This window comes from Diceros bicornis, chromosome 10 (assembly GCF_020826845.1).
Source record: "Diceros bicornis minor isolate mBicDic1 chromosome 10, mDicBic1.mat.cur, whole genome shotgun sequence".
Classification (NCBI taxonomy): domain Eukaryota; kingdom Metazoa; phylum Chordata; class Mammalia; order Perissodactyla; family Rhinocerotidae; genus Diceros; species Diceros bicornis.
In genome coordinates this window covers 79,607,570-79,613,953 of record NC_080749.1, presented here as the reverse complement: position 1 = coordinate 79,613,953, position 6,384 = coordinate 79,607,570, and the positions used below count along the sequence as shown (strand labels likewise).

At 47.7% G+C, this 6,384-nt stretch overlaps 1 protein-coding gene across 10 annotated transcripts in view; it reads left to right on the top strand.

Moving 5' to 3' along the window:
- Nucleotides 1-2,629: 2,629 nt before the first annotated feature.
- Nucleotides 2,630-6,384, top strand: part of ALS2 (alsin Rho guanine nucleotide exchange factor ALS2) — a 74,094-nt gene continuing 70,339 nt past the window's right edge. For 5 of the 10 annotated variants that reach the window (XR_009221442.1, XM_058549606.1, XM_058549605.1 and 2 more), the window contains exon 1: nucleotides 2,632-2,696. The gene's annotated coding sequence lies outside the window, so the exon portion shown is untranslated. Of the gene's footprint in view, nucleotides 2,697-6,384 lie in introns of all 10 variants that reach the window. The other 5 variants (XR_009221443.1, XM_058549608.1, XM_058549611.1 and 2 more) reach the window with 2 other exon arrangements.

Below are 6,384 nucleotides of genomic sequence, written 5' to 3'. Positions count from 1 at the left end.
AATTTAAGTGACAAGTGAGAGTCTGAAAAGGTAAAGGGAAGGTCTGAAGAAGTGGGAGGAAAACCTGGAAGGAGTGTGTCCTAGAAGTCTAGGAGGAAAAGAGGGAAAGGAAAATAAGACTGAAAACACTCTTTCACATTTAAAAGTTTTAAAAATAGGGAGTGGCCCAGTGGCGTACTAGTTAAGTTGGCACCCTTCACTTCGGCAGCCTGGGGTTCGCAGGTGTGAATCCCAGGCGTGGACATACACACCGCTCATCAAGCCATGCTGTGGCAGCATCCCACATACAAAATGGAGGAAGATTGGCACAGATGTTAGCTCAGGGCTAATCTTCCTCACCAAATTAATTAATTAATTAATTAATTTTTAAAAAGTTGTAAAGGGGCCGGCCCTGTGGCATAGCGGTTAAGTGCCCACGCTCTGCTGCCGGTGGCCCAGGTGTGGATCCCGGGTGTGCACCAATGCACCGCTTGTCAGTCCATGCTGTGGCGGCGTCCCATATAAAGTGGAGGAAGATGGGCACAGATGTTAGCCCAGGGCCACTCTTCCTCAGCAAAAAGAGGAAGATTGGCATGGATGTTAGCTCAGGGCTGATCTTCCTCAAAAAAAAAAAAAAGGTTGTAAAAATAAGTAAAAAGTATATTTGTAAAGTTACAAGTTCAAACAGTAAAATATGGCATAGAGTGAAAAGTGAGTTTTTCTCCCACCTTTGTTGCCAATTCTCCTTCTCAGCGTCAGTCATTTTTTAATGTATCCTTTCAGAGCTAATATATGCATACACAAGATAAAGATATATATCACTTCCCCCCTCTACTGTGAAAAGACACACACATAACACACAATTGGTAGAATACAATACACATGACTCAGCATCCAGCTTTTTTTCCTCTTAACAACCTAACTTTCAGATCATTCAATATCAATACACACAGATCATCCTCTTTCTTTTAAATGGTTGCATAGAATGATTCTATTCTTAGACTGTATCATTAGATTCCAAAATTAGGAGGTGACTACTGGTTTTAGTAGAGCTGAAAAAGTAGAGATTGCAGACTGGAATGAGAAAGAGTGGGAGGTCAGAAAGAAGAGATAGAAAAGTAGGTTGCAAAAGAAGGGAGACAGAGGAAAAAGAAATGAAAGATGGGATAGGCAGGAACAGGCTTCTATACCGTGGAGTTACAGTAACAAGTGAGGCAGAGCTTGAAAGTACACAAAAGAGAAGGGATAAGTAATGGAGCAAAGTCTCTAAGGGGATTGATCCTGAGTTCAGGTGGGGGGATTAACCTTGAGAGGACAGAACACCTCTTCCAAGCAGAAAGATGGAGGAAAGTAAGGCTGGGGCTGCAGGTAGGTTTTGTAATAGTGGCTGGTGGGAGTTAAGGAAATTCATCCCTAGTGGTCTCAGTTTCCTCAGAAATGTAGGCAAAGTTTTTTATCTTTTTTTTTTTTTTTTAATTTTTACCAAAGACGATGGGTGGGTAGAGTTCAGTAAGAAGTTAGGAGAGTGTCCGGGGTGGGAATAGCAGGGGACAGGAATAGGAGAAATTCTGAGTAGCAACGTGAGAAGGACTGTTTTAGGCTTAGCAAGATTGCCTGGCCGCATGGAAGTCTGGACTGAAATTGGACACCTTCGGTTTGCAGTGGTGCCCGTTCTCAGGGCTGTGATTTCCAGCACTGGAGCAAGAATGGACAAGGTTGGTTGAATTGTTGAGGACTAACGGTTTTGCAGCTGGGCGGAGGATCAAGGAGACAACTGAGGTGAGGGTGTCGGTGAAAGTGATAGACCCTTCATGCACAGGACCTTCAGACCCTGACTGCACATCTGTCGTTGATGGTCTGAATACGGGTTTGCAGCTCCAGCGACGGCACACTGCCCAGCAGCAGAGAGTTGGCACCCACTGTGTGCCGAGCCCGGCGGCTCCGGAAAATCCTCCTGAGAGGACTTGGGGTGCCAGCTGAGTCGGGGTGGGGCTGTGGCCGCGACAAGGAGACTGTCGTGAAACTGCGTGCTGGGCAAGAAAACCGGTTTTACATGGAGTGTATACTGGGGAGCCCGGTAGGGATCATCAGAGAGGCCAATTCATTTCTCCCTACCCCATTCCATCCTTCGGGCTGCGACTTAGTAGTAAAAACAGTGTGCACACAGGGCCATCCAGCGCCGCGTGGCGACGACGTCATTCGCGGGGACGGGAGCGACTGCCGCTAGGGTACAGTCCACGGAGGCAGTCGGAAGATATTTTAGCCTTTTCGCTGTAAAGAGTAGCGAACTTATCCTTCTGCCTCTTGCAGTTCGAGCTGGCAGCAAAACGCCTGCAACTCCCGACCCTCTCACCGCCCGTTTGTTGCCATGGCAGCGCTCGGGGAGGCAGGCCCCCGGCGACTCCGTGTTACGTCATCGCCCCAGTGCGCTCCTGCGCCGGCAGCTTCGCCCTGCCCCAAAGGAGGGGCAGGACTCCGGAGAGCGTTGTCGGCGATGCCTAAGGCCGCGTGGGTAATTTTGATCCCTATCGGACGCCGTCGGCACCCAGCCCGACCCACTTCGGGAGCCGTCCCGCCCGCCTCCACACGCGCCGGCCGCCCTGCAGCCCCGCCCCCGCCCGGAGGCCCCGCCCCCCGTGAATCAGCTGATCCCACGGACCCGGCGGGCTGCGGAGCTCGCGCGGATGGAGACCGCGGTGCTGCCGGTGAGGCGTGAGGTAAGAGGGCGCGGGGCCGGGCCCGTGGCTTCGGAGGGCGGTCGGCCGAGGCCTCCTGTGTGTGGGGGGGGGGGGGGGCCGGGGTCGGGGAGACAGGCGGAGGCACGGGGCGGGAGCGCGCTGCGGGGACCCACGGAGACGCCGCCCGCGCCTTCCCGAGGCGCCCGACGCGCGGCCCCTCGTCCCGGCCCCGGGCCCTCCCTCCCCGGACCGGCGCCGCCGCGGTGGGCTCGGCCGCGCCGTCCCCTCCCGCCTCCGCCCGTGCTGCTCTCCGCCCGTGCCTGCGCGAGGGTCTCTGGGACGCCCACCCCGGGCGCCGGGCAGGTAGACCCGGGCCCTGGCCGCCCGCCCTGGTGAGGTCGGGTGCCCCGGGATGCCGACCGCGGCGCGGAGGGGACCGAGGGCGTCGGTGGCCGAAAAGCGGTTGCGGAAAAAGAAAATGACTTTGGTATGAAGAATTAGCAGTTTAGCCAAGTCTTTTGGCGTGTCAAGCCGTTTATCAGAGGGTGGTAAGTTGTTTTGAGAAGAGAGGCGAATACGGGGGCTGTGGTGAGGAGACGGCCCGACGCTGATGTGGGTGCTCTGGGTGCCCGGCTGCCTTGGGGACAGGAGCTGCAGGTTGGCGTAAATGTTGTACTGTGCTTAGGGCTGAGACGTGAGGGGAGAGGAGAAACCCTGGCCGAAGTCGCGTATCCAAGCACAGTGTTCTCTTTCTGGTTTACGATGGAAAAGGAAATAATTGTTGATCTCAAACGCAGATCCTTAGTCTGTTGCCTTTTTGATTTGTTGGCTGTAAATGTTCTTTAAAAGGCTTTAAAGCATGAAAATGTGTGATGTGTTTTTATTCTGAACGGGTACAAAAATTTAGCAAACCTGTTGGCCCAATTTTTTTTTTAGTTTATCATAAATATGAATGATTTGGAGTGATCACTTGATCTTTGAGTTAGTGAATACTTAAAGAATTTAAAGCACTGAAAAATTAGCTTTTGCAGTAAATTGCAATATTTCAATCTTAATAACATAAGCATAGTGATTAAGATCCTAGGCTTTGGATCTGGGCATTCCTGGAGTCACATCCACTTATGTCTTTGACTTTGGGAAAGTAACCTAACTTCGCTGCCTCATCTTTTTCTTTTTTTTTTTTTTTAATTTTTATTTATATATTTATTTTTTGTGAGGAAGATCAGCCCTGAACTAACATCCATGCTAATCCTCCTCTTTTTGCTGAGGAAGACCGGCTCTGAGCTAACATCTATTGCCAATCCTCCTCCTTTTTCTCCTTAAAGCCCCAGTAGATAGTTGTATGTCATAGTTGCACATCCTTCTAGTTGCTGTACGTGGGACGCGGCCTCAGCCTGGTGGGAGAAGCAGTGAGTCCGTGCGCGCCCGGGATCCAAACCCGGGCCACTAGCAGCAGAGCTTGCGCACTTAACCGCTAAGCCACTGGGCCGGCCCTATAATTGTGTATTAATATGAGACTAGTTAAGGTATGAGTTGAAAAGCTAGGAAGGAAGGTAAAGAGTGGTTTTTGAGGTGGTGTAAAAGAAGGCCCAGTTTTATGTAGTATGAGCTTGAGCCCCTTTCTCTGACACTCAGAGGACTGCTGTGAGAATTTTAATGACTTCCAGATCATATTAGCTCTTTTTATAACTTTGTGGAATTAAACCTACCACATATTCCAACTGTATACAGGTTTTTCTGGTAGAGTTTTGTTTTTTTTTTTTTTTTTGGCTGAGGAAGATTGACTCTGAGCTGACATCTGTGCCCGTCTTCCTTTATTTTGTACGTGGGACTCCGCCACACATGGCCTCATGAACAGTGCATTGTTCTGTGCCGGACATTCGAACCTGCGAGCTCCGGGCTGATGAAGCAGAGCTCAAGCCGACTTAACCACTACACCACTGGGCTGGCCCCTGGTAGAGTTTTTTTTTTAACAAAATTTTTTCTGTAACTCTTCTCCATTGATGATCAAATAATTCAGTCATCAGTAATGAGAAAGTAGTAGATTTTGTGGGATATCAGTCCTTAAGAAAATGCATGGGGGGGCTGGCCCAGTGGCATAGCAGTTAAGTTCACGCGCTCCGCTTCAGCGGCTTGGAGTTTGCAGGTTCGGATCCCAGGAGCGGGCTGACACACCGCTTGTCAAGCCATGCTGTGGCTGCGTCCCATATAAACTAGAGGAAAGATGGGCACGAATGTTAGCTCAGGGCTAGTCTTCCTCAGCAAAAAGAGGAGGTTTGGCAACGGATGTTAGCTCAGGGCTAATCTTCCTCACCAAAAAAAAAAAAAGAAAGAAAGAAAAGAAAATGCATGGTAACCATAAGTACAATAGCAACAAACTGTGACTTGGTTGTTTTTAGTATTGCATTTATTTCCCTATCCCCATCTCCTGTTCCTCTGTAGATGTAACAGTGCATCTTTATGTCTTCTTCATATTTGCCTGCGTCACATCATTGGTAGAATAGGTGGACGATTGGTAAAATAGCTGAAGTAATTGATCCACGTGGGTAGAGCAAAAATAAATCAGCAAGGTAATGAGTAGTTTTGTGGGCTGTATATAGAGTTACTTTTTTATTATGGAGGTGTTTTTTTTTTTTTTTTTTTGGTGAGGAAGATTGGCCCTGAGCTAACATCTGTTGCCAGTCTTCCTCTTTTTGCCCAAGAAGGATGGTCCCTGAGCTAACATCTGTGTCAGTCTTCCTCTACTTTGTATATGGGACACTGCCACAGCATGGCTTGATGAGCAGTGTGTAGGTCTGTGCCCAGGATCTGAACCTGTGAATCTTGGGCTGCTGAAGCAGAGCACGTGAACTTAACCAGCGCTACCCAGCCAGCCCCTATTGAGTTCTTTTTTGAAGAAAATGTACAATTCTTTCAACTCCTATGAGATAAAGAGTGGGGCTATTTGGTAGAGTTTCAGTTGGCTGCCGCTGAATTAGGCTCAGAGAGATCATCTTTAGTCTCATTAACTCCACAAGTTGATCAGCTCATGTTTCTCTTAATTATCACATATTATTTAAATATTTTTTTTCTGAGTCATCATACAGTTCTTCAGTTCATATGACCTCCCTATTAGGAAGGTGGTGGTTAGACCCAACAGTGGCATCTGAGTGGGCTGACTTTTATTCCAGGATTCTTTTCTTCCACATGCTACGTTTTTGTTGAGCCGAATTCTTAACTAAACTTGGGGCAATTGCCCAAGCAAACATGTAACAAAGATGGTTATAGCAGCTCTTAAAATAGCGATAAAGTAGAACAGTCCAGCTGTACTTTATAGTAAGGAAAGGGATAAACTATGGTGTCTTCATTCAGTGGAATACTGTTCCCTCGTAAAAATGAACTAGATCTATGCTTATCAACATGGATACATCTCAAGTACATAATTTTGAGTGAAAAAAGCAAGTTGCCAAAGGATATATACAGTATGATGCATTTATGTAGAGTTTTAAAACAATATAGCTTATAAACCAATGTTACCGCAACAAAAAAGAAAAAGATGCATGCAGTGTTTATTGATACATATGTATCTAATGAATACGTAAAAGTATAAGGACATAGATGGAAATGAGACATTAACTTTAGGAATAGTGGCTAACTGGAAAAGAAGGGTGTGGGTGGAGCTCCTTCAGATCTATGTATATCTTTTTCTTTTATTTTAAAGAGAGCTGAAGCAAATATGAAAATGTGT